Source organism: Ambystoma mexicanum, chromosome 7q (assembly GCF_040938575.1).
Source record: "Ambystoma mexicanum isolate Mex_15411 chromosome 7q, UKY_AmexF1_1, whole genome shotgun sequence".
Lineage (NCBI taxonomy): Eukaryota > Metazoa > Chordata > Amphibia > Caudata > Ambystomatidae > Ambystoma > Ambystoma mexicanum.
In genome coordinates this window covers 245,404,901-245,419,975 of record NC_090941.1, presented here as the reverse complement: position 1 = coordinate 245,419,975, position 15,075 = coordinate 245,404,901, and the positions used below count along the sequence as shown (strand labels likewise).

General features: G+C 46.9%; 1 long non-coding RNA gene across 4 annotated transcripts in view; it reads right to left on the bottom strand.

Annotated features, from left to right (window-relative positions):
* Window positions 1–15,075, bottom strand: part of LOC138528759 (uncharacterized) — a 665,870-nt gene that overhangs the window by 305,690 nt on the left and 345,105 nt on the right. For all 4 annotated transcript variants that reach the window (XR_011284229.1, XR_011284232.1, XR_011284231.1 and 1 more), the window contains exon 3: window positions 2,952–3,033. This is a non-coding gene — a long non-coding RNA (uncharacterized lncRNA). The remainder of the gene's footprint in view (window positions 1–2,951; window positions 3,034–15,075) is intronic.

Genomic DNA, 15,075 nt, shown 5'->3' with positions numbered 1-15,075 from the left:
CCCTGATCTTTTGGTTGTAGCCCCTGATAGAATCTTAGGAGCTACAGCCAAAAGACTAGCTAGCCCCCAGTCCCAACAGTTCCAACATCAGCTTAGCCCCGGGTCTTTTCCAGACCTAGCAACTCCCCTGGACATTACAATGTTTTCATGATAATAGTGGGTGTTACGATAATGGTGTTCAGATGAAAAAAACGGCAATAAATCTTATCACTTTTGCTCGCACCTTCCTGAATGATGCATCAAAATGATCGCTTCAATATAGCAATTTGAATATACTTGGAGATTTTAACTTCTGGGCAGAAACAGAATCTGCTCAAACACATGGGGCTCTTATTAGAGCCATGAAACAACTGCAATTGTTACAGCACGTGGTGGGTCCTACACACATTAAAGGCCACACCTTGGACCTGCTATTCGCATATCTGGTTATATTAGAGGTGTTCCCTTGTTATCCTCTGACGTGGACAGATCATCACATTGTGCAGTTTATAACTAAAACAGGAGTTTCTAAACAGCCTCCTCATTCTTAATTTCCATGTTGGGGACGTAACTGAGCGAAAGTAGATCCAGCCACAGTTTTTATTAAACGTACTCAGCAACAGGCTAACGTAACGCATGTGCTGGGTCTTCCTTCACAGTATATAGCTGGATTGGTCAACTGTTTGGAGTCAGTAGCAGATTAACTGGCCCCATTAAAACTTATGACTAAGGCGCCATCCCACTGCATCCGTTGGTACATGCCAGAGCATCAGGAATTGTGCTTGGAAACTCGTCCGGCATATCGGCTATGGAGGAAAGGCTACGAGGCTCATCTTTGTGAAGCATATAAACCGCAACGTGCGGCCTACCATAAGGCATTCAAAACAGCAAAATCCTTATATTTTGAGGTTTCAATCAAAGCTGCATCTAATACTCCAAAATAATTATTTAATATCATTAATAAATAGACTAAACCTGATAATAATGCGCAGACAGTCACTTTGCAATCTTTATGTGATGAGCTCTCTACATTCTTCATTACTAAAATGGATGAGATCAGGAATGGTATTGTAAGTCGTGGGAATCTTAAAGAAGGGAATAAGTCCAATATGGATAACGGTATGCCTACATTGGCATTAGGAATAAAGGCAGAAGTGGGTTTCTCTAACTTCACTTTAACTAATAGGGAGGAGCTGATGAAAATAGTAGCTAAGCTTAAGTCAGCCTAGCCTCTTGACCCTATCCCACTGACATTGTTTAAAGCAGCACGAGAGGTTTTTATGATATGCTAGTCGCTGCTGTTAATCATTCCTTGAAGTGGGGTCAAATTCCATCTTAGCTCAAGGGAGCCCTGGTAATACCATTATTGAAGAAGCCAACACTAGGTTCCTCAACAGCTAATTATCAACCCATCTCACTCTTGCCCTTTCTTGTGAACTTTTTAGGAGCAGTGGTGACTCCCCAACTGAGAAAACCAAAACATCTTGGATAGTTGTCAAATGGGCTTTTGCCCTTTGATGGGAACCAAGTCAGTTTTGGTATCTGTGTTGGACGACCTTACCATGATCAGGGATGAGGGCGACACGACAGGCCTCATTTTGTTGGACCTGTGGGCCGCCTTTGACACCATTGATCATGGTATATTGCTGAAAAGGTTAAAGGAGGCGTAGTTTCAGGGCCACACTGGACTCGGTTTGTGCCTTTCTGATCTCACATTCTCAAATAGTGTCCCTTCACCCTTATCGTTCATCTTCAGTATTGATCTCATGCAAAGTTCTGCAGGGATCGGCTCTCTCCCCTTAGTTTTTAATCTTCATATTTGCCCTCTGTTGATCCTCATTCACTTGTTTGGTTTCAGGGTCTTTTCATATGCAGACAATACACAAATCCTGTTTAGACTTGATGCAAAGCAGGATGAGGTAAAAGACATGCTAGAAAACTATTTGGAAGCCGTCCGGGTCTGGATGAAGGCAAATTTGCTCAAACTAAATGGTCGGAAAACAGATATACTGATTTCAGGCCTGCCAAGGGGCAGCTGACAGTTGGACGGATGCTCTCTGGCCAGAATCTATTGGCCCACTACCTAAACCAACTAAAGTGTTGTATTACTTAGGGATTAAGCTATCTGGATCCCTGTCCATGGAGGCACAGGTTAATGCTGTTTATGGAGCAGGCTTTGTTAAGCTCAAACAACTAAAAAAGTTCTTCCTTTAATTCCAGACAAATGTCATGTTCAAATTGTGGCAGCTTGTGTAAATGGGAGCCTGGATACTGTAACGCCATCTACTTGGCATAACCTTCTTTCCTCAAGCAGCCCCTGCAAGTGCTACAAAACGGTGCAGTGCATCTGGTTACACACATACCTGCTGGAACAAGAGTAACTAGGCCAAACAATTTCTCCTCTGGTTTTCAATTGAAGCTCGGATAAAATTGAAGGCACTGTGTATTATGCACTGTGCCTTAGGTGGTAAGGGATGTATAGACATCCAAGAAAAACTGAACAGATATCTCACAGCTCACTCTCTGGGATCCTCAAATGTAGCTTTGCTATGGATGCCTAAATATAGGAAAGAACGATTGGGAGGCCGTGCTTTCTCACTTGCAGGGCCTAGGCTTTATAATTCATTGCCGGAAAGGTTGAGGAAAATCGAGGATGTCATATCTTTCAAACAACATTTGAAAATGTTCCTTTTCAGGTAAATTCTGCCTCAAACGGTTACTCCTGATTTCTTACATCTGTCTTGTTACCAGTTGTTTTAAACATCATGATGCCTTGAGTGAAAGAGCACTATATAAATAGCTAATTGATTGATTGATTGATTGGTTGATTGATACAAAGAGTGTACCTGGTGAGGTGAAATGAATAAGAGTGAAGTAAATGTTGTTGGTTTGAAAGGAATTTTGTAGGCTAGTATGCAGCAACACTGTACTGTATGAGTAATAGAAAAATACTACTACAATAGTATTCTTACTTTGTAGGATATAAAGAATAGTTTTCTTCATGTTGTTGGCTTGCAGGAGGTAGGTTGTTGTCTTCCAGGATGTTGTTCTTCACTGCAATTGGGAAAGAAGAAAATTAGTTGCTATGTAGGGTAATGGCAAAGTAATTTTAGTACAAGAAGACATTATTTTGCAATGTAGGAGGAGTTGTTGGGAAGAAGAGTAAGTAACATTGGACGTAATTATGAATATGGTGGTAACCCTGCCATTGCTGCCAGATTTATAATAATTGTTTGGCAGCTAGCTTCCCAGTGGCACCAGGACATTGTAGGTCATGTTGGCCTGGAAAGTCAGATGGTGGAAAATGTTATTCCCTATTTCTGTGGAGTTGCATAGCACTGTATGGGAATGGGAACAGGGGAGCACTGGCAGCGTTGCGGATAGGGTTGGTGGTTCTGTGATAAGTATGGCCAACAGGGCCGTAGCAAGAAAGTTGGACATATTTATACAATTGAAAATGAAAAATTCTCAGTGTTTAAAAAGCTGTCATAGCAGCACTGTACATAGCTTTTTTCTAAAAAAAAGAAATGGATATTGAAAATATTTGTATAACACTTTTAAGTGGCACTTGTATAAAGGTTTGTTATGTTGTCAGTACATGCATACGTGAGAACGGGATGTATTGTAATGTGTACTTGCTTATTAAATGATGTTTTTTTATTTGTATTGTGGGAGTTGTGGTTGCACTATTTGCATTAGCAAAGGTGCAATGCAAGTCCCAGAATGCAGAAAAAAATTGAGTAGGCTACAAGCATGTACATATTACAAAGAAGATTGTTAGCAAGTATTCATGTGTGGGAAAGTTAATGGAATTGGACACAATGGCCCTCATTACGACCCTGGCGGAAATCGAAAAACGATAGCGGAAATGTAATACCGCCATCGAATACCGCTCGGTGCGATCATGACCCGTCACCGTAAAGTACGATGCCATTAGCGACACCGTAGTGAACGCCAACGCTAACTGCACCAAGTACGCGCACGCGCACCATGCAAAACCGTAATTACCACCATGGCGCAACGGTACGCGAATTCGACCCCAGCGGACATTTACTTAACGCCATCAAGCATGGCGGAAAGTACCATTCCGCCATGGTGAGAATTACGGCATCGTGAACCAACCGTAAATGGCCCTACTGAGTGCCTGTACACCACTCCCTGCCCACATTGCACAACTCCTCGTAGGTGCAATGAAGTTACACAATGCAACCAGTGAAATGTACAAGTCACCCATGCATGCCAACGAACAAATGAATGTAGGGGCTCCAAGTGCCTTGTGAGTGGCCATCCATATTTGGCATGTCACCATTGCCGTACTGATGCAGCACAGGCATGTGAAGGTTCAAGTACAGCAATATGAACTGAAATATGAGACAAAACAACAACAGGCCCCCATCGCTTGACACCAGTGTAAGGCAACATTCAAAGCAGTATCCTGAGGGAGACTGCACCAGCCCTGTACTCTTGCCAGTAAACAAACCAACCATCAGCATAAGCATGTACCACACAAGTTGGCAGAGTGACTGAGTAGCCAGGCTCATCTCAAGAGGGGCCAATGGGAGCTGCAGGGCACAGATGGCACGAATACAGAAGCTATCCCAATGGACATGACCTCAGTCTCCCTCCAAGAAACGCACGCAAACACAGGCACCTGTGACCAGCCATTTTCTGATAATCACATCATTCCACCAATCCACCTGGCTGACCGGCATCTGTTACACAAAAGCTAATCCCCCGCCCCTGAGCATGACATCATTAAAACAGTCATAATGGCAGCCCCTATCCCTGACCTCACTGGGCTTCGTAGGCAAACGCGGCCAGTACAGTACCACGCAACCATACTCAGAAGCCGGAACCCAATGCAGATCTACTCACAATACATCGCTCCACAAATAGGAATATGCTACATTACTTGCAAAGAATAACGCTACACGGTTAACATCAGAATAAAATTTAATGCACATCAAATTCACCAAGCCCACAAAGCTATTAGGTCATAAACCCCAAAATATTTTCAATACTGTGGGCTGCATCCGCAATAAATGACCAGCTACTCCTTGTGTGACGCCCTGTTCCTTCATGGTACACAGGGGCTACATTCACGTTCAAAAAGGCAACATGGAAGCGCCTAGAACCGCAGGGCCGTCCCATTAGGTAGGCACTAGTCCAGCTGAAAGGTTGATATGTTGCTCCTAGCCACTAGTACTGCGTAAGGGCATGTGGCCCATTGGCGATCGTCCCATAAGATCGTAATGGTGCTCCACTGATTAACTCGAAGCAGCAGGTGTCGGGAGTAAAAGCCATCTGCAGGAGTGGCATACAGATGGCAGCGGCAAAAGGGGAGGAGATACCTGTCACCCAAATGAAATGAAAAAGAATAGTATGGGCATCAGAACTTCATTAGTATTACTCACTTCAATGATCACACTAAATCTACAGCCATATGCATGCTAGCCCACTCAAATGGATTATTTCCACCCAAAAATCACTTGCCAATCACAACAATATAAATCGAGGTGAAAACACTATTACAAACGAGTGTTTGTGTGCATGCGTCTGTTAAAACAGAATCCATGAGATTGGATTAGTAACGTGCATAGACACAAGTGTTGGAAGGCGCGTCGAGACAGGGAGGGTTCAACAAGGGCAGATAGACGATGGTCCCACTATGGCAGATCTGCATCACATAGCGCAGGGGAAGGGGATAGATTCCAAAAAGCCATGTACATGGCAAACTCTCAATTGAATCATCTGTCCATGCATCCATACATCATTCCCTCATCCCGGTATAAAAACGCCTGATTAATTACTCACATAACATTTGAAATCTCCATTGAGTCTGTGCGTAATGCAGTCTGCAAAATCCACTGTGCTCCAGGCCGGAATAATAGTGTTGCGGAGTAACATGTATTTGGGAACGTCCTGCCTAATCGTCCACTACGCTATTGCGCATCCCATACTATTCATATCAATCATTGCATTCTCGCCATGGCCCCTGTCCCAAGGACATTAAACAATAGAACGTTATATTTGCAGTCAGACCTGTGGGCGTCTCCTCGCCGCTAGCTGAAAACCGAAAGCGCTGTCCTTCGAATTCCTCATTTGCAAAATCACGTCGAAAAGGCATCTATGACCGTTTGAAATCACAAAATCATCCATGTGGTGCGGCAGTGTGTGAAAATGGCAACTGGCTTCACTCACAAATGGGACGCCCCGCCCGTCGGTGAACCTCGGTACAGTGCTCGCCCAAAGGGGATTGCAGCTGGCACAGGTGGAATGAATCACCACAGGTGGAGGCTACACAGCCTGAAAACACATAAATTGCACACCCAACCCCCTCCCACAACCACACCCACTCCAAAATGCTACCGGCAGGACTAGCGATGTTGGCCCTGGGGGACCTGATAGCACTGCAAGTACTCCAACTTCAAGAAGAAGACGAACAACAACTACTACAACAACCGGCCGCACAGAGGAGACGCAGGAGGAGGAGGAGGGCAAGGCAGGGCCAGCAAGGCCCACCAGCAAAGCCACTACCACCACGCAGGCAGCCCGCAATCCCACGCCTCCGAGCTCATCCGTTCAACCTCACTGCTGAGCAGATCCACACCCTCTACCGTTTGGACCGGGACACCATAATCGCCATTGTGGACATGACACACGCTGACCTTGTCAGCATGATAGATAGCCCAACCGCCATCCCACCCCTACTGAAGGTGGTGTCTGTACTCCACTTCCTGGCCACAGGCACCTACCAGCACACAGTCGGACAGTTGCATGGCATTTCACAGCCACTGTTCTCACGGACACTATTGCAAGTGCTCGATGCCCTCCTGAAGCACGCAGACGACTACATCTCTTTACCACGCTCGGAGCAGGAGATTACAAACACAAAAGTGGGATTCCATGCACTTGCCGGCATACCGGGTTGCATTGGTGCCATCGACTGCACCCATGTGGAATTGGTTGTCCCACATGCCATGGAGGTCCAGTACCGCAACCGGAAACAATATCATTCTCTTAATGTACAAATGGTGTGTGACTCCAACAGGATCTTTACACATTGTTGTGCCCGATTTCCTTTATCAACCCATGATTCTATGGTCTTGAGGAACTCTACAATACCACGCTACATGGAGCGACACGCAGGGAACAGATCCTGGCTACTCGGTGAGTCTCATTCCATGCATGATAATGTGGGGTATGTGATGCGGCAATGACCTGGCAGGAAGGGGGGGGATGCGTACGTAGCAATGTCATTCCACAAACATCCTTTATTGTCCACATACAGGTGATGCCGGGTATCCACTGAAGAGATGGCTCCTTACACCACTCCGGAACCCACAGAACCAGCATGAGGAGGACTACAACCATGCCCACTCACGTACCCGTGTAGTCATAGAACAGGCATTCGGCCTACTGAAGGCTCATTTCCGCTGCCTCAGCAGGTCTGGCGGGGCACTCCTGTACCGCCATGAGAAGGTTGCAAGGATAGTCATGGCATGTGTCATGCTACACAACATGTGCGTACGTAGAAATGTGCCCATGCCCCCTGACGCAGAACTGCAAGCACCTGAAGATGGTCATGATGAGGGTGGGGATGTGGCAGCACCTCAAGGAGTCCGCGAGGCACAGGAGGCCCGTGAAATTCGTCAGAATATCATAGATTCATGCTTCAAGCACTCACGCCTGGTGGCTGATGCATGGACACGGGACTTGTGGCACTGTGTGTGTCTGGTACATGCACAATGTGGACTGTACGCCTATAAAGGCCTCGTACACAAAGATCAATGTCCACACATCTCATTGGATGATTATGTGATGTTTATAGCATTTGTGAAATTATATTACACACCCCATCGACCCGCCACCCAAGTAAGCCCAACACCCCCCTCCACCCTCCTACCTCCCCCCCGAACACCAGTGTCCAAAGATGCTCATTGTCCGTGGGCAGACGCTATTGCAAGCCCCCTCTCCGGGTATCAGGGGCACCCCTGCCTGTGGAGCGCAGGTTCCTCCCAGATCTACGTTGGGGGCTGCCCTGGACGGAACTTGCAACGGATGATGTCTCGGCCTGCTCACGTCCATGCATGTCCCTAAGGGTTTGTGAGAGCTCAGTGAGCACACGGCGCACAGCGGCAAGTTCACCACATACGTCTTTGGACGTCGCATGCAGTTCCCCCCTCAGGCTCTCGGTGCTTCTCTCCATTTGTACCCTTAGTGTCTCTGTACTTCGCTCCATTTGTGCCCTAAGTGTCTCAGTAGATGTTTCTATGGCTGCCTTAGAAGCCCCACATTCATCAGCATGCTCCTTGAGGAGCGTGGTTGCTGCTGTTGCACGATCACCTGGTCGAGGGACTGTTGCCTCTGCTGGGCCATGCCCATTTGCGGTGGTGTCACAGAGGGGCTGATCACCTCATGTTGCCTTGCCACAGGGCTTGTGGGGGATGGCCAGTCGTCGTCTTGTGGGTGCCCCTGCGTGGTATCCTCATGGTGTACGGGATGAAACAAACAGGGGGATTGAGACAGGTCATGGATGGGTCCTACATCGACAGCACCGTTGTCTGTGTCGGAGCATGCTGGCATTAATGCAGTGTCACCTATGGTGCTGCTGCCATCAGAAGCAGTGCCTTCTGTGGCATCCATTGGGGGAACCTGTGGTGCTGCTGGTGTGGGCATGCTGGCTGCTGGGGTGCCTGTTGAAGTCCCCTCCTGTGTGCTGCCACTTGATTTGTGCTGCTGCCGTGTCTTGATCCGTGCAGCTGAGGTGGAGGGTCTTTGGCCGTTGGTCTTGGCCCTCTTTGCAGGTGTGCTGGTAGGGGTGTCCTGCAGCTCGTCGTTTGAATCGGACCCTGTGGTGGAGTAAAGGAGGGCGAGCGTTATTTATGGGTCTGTGGAAATTGGAATGGCAATGTTTCACATGCATTGGGGTGGTACGTGAGGGTGATTTGGGTCAGGGCCTTGGGGGTGGTTTCATTTTTGTGTGGATTGAGGATGCAGTTGTTTTGCAGCCTGCAGTTAGGGTGTGCATGCTGCACGTGTAGAGGGTGTTTTTAGGATTTTTGATGGTTAATGTATTTGATGTGAGTTTTAAAGTGCGCTATCAGGCCAATGTATGTGGCCGTTCTCCTGGACATGTGTTTCTGTTGCACTATGTGGACACATGGTACTTCACATGATTGGACATTGTGGATTTAGCATTGTTTTATTTGGCCCACCTACCTGATTCTTCGGATGTCTGCACTCCTTTCTCCATCCCTCCGACTCCCTCTATACTCTCCATTCCAATGGTGGAGGCACAGATTTCTTCCCAGGGGGTCAACTTGATGGGTGATTCCGATCCTCCCCCGGTAGCTGTGGCAATGTTACGGTTGGCTGATAGTATGCTCCGTACGCGTATCCGCAAGTCGTCCCATCGCTTTCTGCATTGCTGTGGGGTGCGGGGTGCGGTCCCCACCGCACTTACCCGCTGTGCCACCAGGGCCCATATGGCCTTCTTGTTCGCAAGTGCCGTCCTGGTCATTTGCGTCGAGAAGACGACGGCAGCATTCTCCTGGAGGGTCTCTGTGAGCACGGTGAGTTCCTCATGGGAGAAGTGGACCTGCCGCTTGCGGTCGCACGCTTTTTTAGCAACTTTTCCCATTTTGATTGTTTTAACTAGGGTGGCTAACGGGTTGGGATGTGTCTCAGGGTCGGATTTTTGATGGTTGTGTTGGGATTCTGATTTTATAGGTGTACGGCGTGCTGTTTCCCGTTCCGGACCCATGTTTTTACTTCCGTTTCCGTATATTTACGGTCACCGTATTTTGCGATTAGCACTCATTACGGTGACCGCTATGATGGGTGGCGGAATTGCACCTAGGGCGCCGTACGACAGCGGTGAGGGCCGTTTTGGGGACATTTCCGCCATCGCGGACTTTGCACTTCCGCCATGGCGTAATGCTCGTGCCCGATGGGTCAGAATTAGCCGCACTTTACTCCATCGTGCAATGGCGGAAACGCTATTTACGCTATGGCGGTCAGGTCAGTTACTTTCCGCCAGGGTCGTAATGAGGGCCAATGAGTGTTATTTCCATTTGCTGGAGAAATTGTTACCCTTTTCTTTCTTTATTTATTATAAAGTACACACAGTGCTGTTGTAAATGTATACATGCATTTATTTATTTTACTTGAAATGGTGCTGAAATGAATCGTTTTAAATGCATTGCATTTTGCCATTTTTCATTCCATGTATAGGCCTTGCTTTAGTAACATACATGCAGTTTTCGTTTTGAGTTTGTATTGTGGGAGTTTTCGTCCTCTGCATTATGCTCTGTAATCCTTCTTCATTCAGTGCATACAAAGTACTTCTTCAGGCGGCATTGTGGAAAGTGGAAAGTTTGTTTGGCGTCGCGGCTTGCATGCTTCTACCTTGGATGTGGCTTTCTGGAATCACCATTAGTGCAGAATGCAGCGTTGCCAGTGAGCATGTGCCCCTCCATGATTGCGCCTGGCTACTATTCCTGTATTCTTCCTTTTCCCACCGTCTATGTCTGTGTACTTTGCTCATTTTTGTTGCCATCGTTGTCTGCACAGTCCGTACTCCCATGGGCCTTGCGAACATCTGTCAGGTGCACCCAATACTTTAGGGCCTGTACCTTGACTGCTGTGGGCGAGCAGTATATCACCTTGTATGGACCATGGAACCTTGGCCCGTTCCACCTACGCACAAAGCTCCTCACATATACCACGTCACCTGTCATCAACTGGCAGTCTGGTCTATCTGTGGCTGGGGTGGTTGTATCAGTCGTGTTTTCTTGTGTGAATGGTGGCACTATTTGTTTGGCTATGGCTCGTGCTGCTCTCGTCAGATTTCTCAGATACTCATGGAATTCTTTTCCTAGAACTGTGGCACTTTGGTGTGCATCTGATTGTCTGTGCAGGGGTGAGTGGGCTGTGTGCATCCTCCTACCTGTCACAATGTCATGGGGTGACAGGTGGTGGTCCTTGCAAGGCTAGTTCCTCATTTCAAAAAGTGCTAGGGGTAAACAATACACCCAGTTCTTCTTGAGTGTATGACACAGTTTTGACAATCTAGGTTTGAGTAGTCCATTCATTATTTCAAGAATTCTGTTTGATTGCGGATGATACATTGTACAGAGCCTATGGGTTATACCTAGCATCGCGGTGATGTGCTTCAACATGTCGTTTACAAAGTGTGTCCCTTGTCGGAATGTATGACATCACAAATGCCCCAGCGAGGAAACACTTCCCTTACTAAGAACTTGGAGGCACACCGTGCATCTGGATGAGCGCAGGGGCCTGCATCCACCCACCAGGAAAAGGGGCATACCACAACAATCAAGTATCAAGCCCTATTACACCGTTCTCCCATGTCTGCATAATCTATATGCAGTTCTGTGAATGGACCTTCACGTTTTGTCAATGTTCCTCTGAGGGTTCGCAATGTCATGCCAGAGTTGTATGTTTGGCATGTGATGCATTCTACTATTAACTTCGTTACGTGCTCCTGTAATCCTGGGGTGAACCAATTTTCCTGTATGTCTTCAATAATGTGCTGCTTAGCATTGTGAGCTGGGAAGTGCAATTGTTTGAATGCTACTTCTATCAATTTTACTGGCATCACTACCTTATCAGTATTATCCTGTCTCCATAATAGATCGTTGGCCGACTGGATACACCCCCTTTTTACCCATGTCTCCATCTTCTCGCTGGGTGCATCTTGCTGAAGGTCAATGATTTGAGATACTGGCAATGAGTTGAACCTTTCTGACTGTGTTTCCTCTACTATCTTCTGTAGTATGTACTCACCTGTTGGGGTTTTGGTAATTAGGAGGCTTCTTTGGTGGCAGCGTCCGCTGCTGCGTTTCCCAGTGAGATGACATCATCACCTCGTGCGTGGGCCTGACATTTCACGACTGCTACAACTGTGGGTTCTCTCAAGGCGTCACTTAATTCTCCTAATAGTGCTGCATGATGAACTGGGGACCCGTCTTCCCTTCAAAATCCTCTCTCCCCCATTGTGCTAATCCTCCATTCACTGTTGTTGCCATATAGGCAGAATCTGTATCGATGGTGACTGCACACGCTTTTGCTGTGTGTAATGCTTCTATGAGCACTACCAGCTCTGCTGCTTGAGCTGAAAAGTGCGTTGGTGATCTTTTCTGTACAATTACTTCAAATTCCCCATCCTCCACCCAAACCACTGTGGCTCCTACATGGTTTTCTCCTGTTTCACTATCTATGGAGGCAGACCCGTCTATGAAGTAAATTTCCCGTTCGGACAGTGTATTTTCATGTGCTTTGGGTGTGTCATTATCATCCCCGGTGTATGTTGCACAGTCGTGTTGCTGCATGTCTTCGACTGTGCATGCCTCTGTGATAAATGTGGCTGGAATTACACTTTTGCACCGCACGATATGAATGTTCGCGCTAGATATGATCAACTCATATGCTTTGGCCCTGTGGGTGGTTATTGTGCTTTTCGATCTTTCTAGGATAGCAAAAAGAGAGTGTTCTACGTATAACGTGATAGAGCATCCCATCACGATGGTAGAACTCTTTTCAATTTCGAACACGGCAGCTGCGAGAGCCTGTTCGCAAGCGAAGTGTCCTTGCATTACTGCATCTAGTGTTCCACTCTAGAATGCCAGGGGCTTGTGACCCAGGGATGTTTTTTGTGTCAATGCAGCTGTCATGACGGTGCCATTACAATGTGAGAACAGATAGAATTCCCGCTCATAAATAGGAGTCGCGAGAACTGGGGCAGTGGATATCAATTTCTTGAGTGTGTCAAAAGCTGTGTGTATTTCTTGTGTCCATTGTAATTTGGTGTTTTCTTGCTGTGCTTCCTTAAGTGCCTGTAGCAGGGGTTTTGTGTATGCTGCATAATCTAGTATCCAGGCTCAGCAATAATTACACATGCCAAGGAACTTCTGCATTTCTTTTACTGTGTTAGGCTCTCTTACTGCTCTTATTGCTTCTGCTCTGTCGGGTATTATTCTCTTACCATCTTTGGATATCAGCTGACCTAATTATAGCACTTTGTCAAGCAGTATTGCAATTTGTGTTTGTCTACTTTGTACCCTTTCTGTGCAAGGTGTGTTAACAGGGTAATAGAATCCTCTCTGCACTCTTTTTCGTCTTTACCGCAGACTAACAAATCGTCCACATAATGAATTATTGGACTCGGGTGTATGTTTCCAAGGTCTTCATGCAATATTCTGTTAAAAATAGTGGGACTTTCACACTACCCCTGGGGCAGTCTGCAGTGCTCATACCTTTTCCCCCCTAGAGTGAATGCTGTCAGGTACCATGAACCTTGATCGAGTGGAATTGAGAAGAAGGCATTTTTAGGTCCACTACTGTAAAATGTGTGGCCTCTGTTGGGATGTTGCATAGGATTGAGGCAGGATTTGTGACAAGAGGGAACTCCTTCTGCACTACGTCGTAGGTCCTGGATCATCCTCCATGCCCCTCCCTTCACTTTCTTGATCAAATAAATGCAAGTGTTGCAGGGCGAGTTAGATGGCACTATTATTCCCTGTACCATCAATGCACAGATTGTGTCTTTTATTCCCTCTTCAGCTTCCCTAGATAGGGGGTATTGTTTTACCTGGGCTAAGATGGCTCTGGGTTTGAGCTTTATCTTTACAGGTGTCACTTCATGCAGTAGCCCTACATCATGTGGGCCTGTGGTCCACAACTGCTGTGGTACTTGGGACATGTCTTCCTCAAAGTATGCTGGTGGTGCTTTGATCACTGCTACGAGGGGCAATTGTACCTCTCTTCTTTGAATCATTACATCACAGGGGATTGCAATCTCCATCACTATTTCCCCATCGTCGTCTGTATCACTAAAAAGTTCTTCATCTGTCAGGTCTTGCAGGGCCTTATTGGCATCGATGCACAGTACTGTTCTCCACTGGCATCCCTGCATATCCATTGCTATTACTGCTATTCTTTGGGGTGACACTTGTACTGCATGTATATCCAGGAATACTACAGACCCTGGCACTATTTCTGGGTCTGCGATTGGGCAAAAAATGAATTCTGTAGGTACCCTCCATTTTTCACTCTTCAATTCTGGCACTACTCTTGCTAGTATCCTCAATCCTTGCATGAACATATCTGGATTTACAGGTATGCCACGTGTTTGCGGGACGTTTGCTTGAGTATGTATGGCTAACATAGTGAAAATCGCACATATGCCTGGTGTAGAACACACTATTCCTCTGTCAGTGAAGGATAGGGTCATGTTGAGTTTGCTGAGAAGATCCCTTCCCAGCAAATTAATGGATGACTCTTCGTAATAGAGCAGGGGTGCCCATACAGTTTTTCCCCTCACCGTTATGTCTAGTTCTTCAGTGTATGGAACCTCGACCACCGCCCCAGAGAATCCTTGCATTTCCAAAGTCCTATTAGAAAGCAGAAACCTTCCCTCCGTGAGGCATGATTTTTAAGTACCGAATCCACCATGAAAATGAATTGTGTGTTTCCTATCGCTGCCCCAACAAGTGGTTCCTCTGCTGCATTAAGGGTCGTCGACAGTGCTGGACATGCAAGTGTTCCCTGTGGGCTGTCCTATGCTGAATGCCATGAAAGTTCATCAACATCAAAAACATTTCCTGTTACCATTACTGTCCCTCTACACGGTGTAGTTGCGCCAGTTGCACGGGTGGCATAAGTGTTATTGTGCATGGGGGCAGTGCCTTCATGAAACTGGGGGTTTGGGGAAGTGTTTTGTGGGGGCATTTGATGCTCATTCATGTACCTAGGGTCGGGCTGGCTACCTCGTCTATTCCTGCCCATCGGCTTCTAGGGTGGGCATGTCCATTCTGTAGTTCATTTGGGTATGAGTTATTGGGTTTGCTTTGGCATTCTCTCATAAAATGTCCTGAATTCCCGCAATTCGAGCACTGTCCGTGTCCTCCTCCTCGGGGCCCACTGTACCCTACACCCCCTCCTCTTGACCCTCTGAATCCTCCCCTGTTGGCCAGCCCCCCTCAATGGCCACTGTGTCCCTCATACTGATTTTCCCCTGACCATGAATCCTGGCCGTTACCAGTCCAGTTTGCCGCCATTTGCATTGGTATT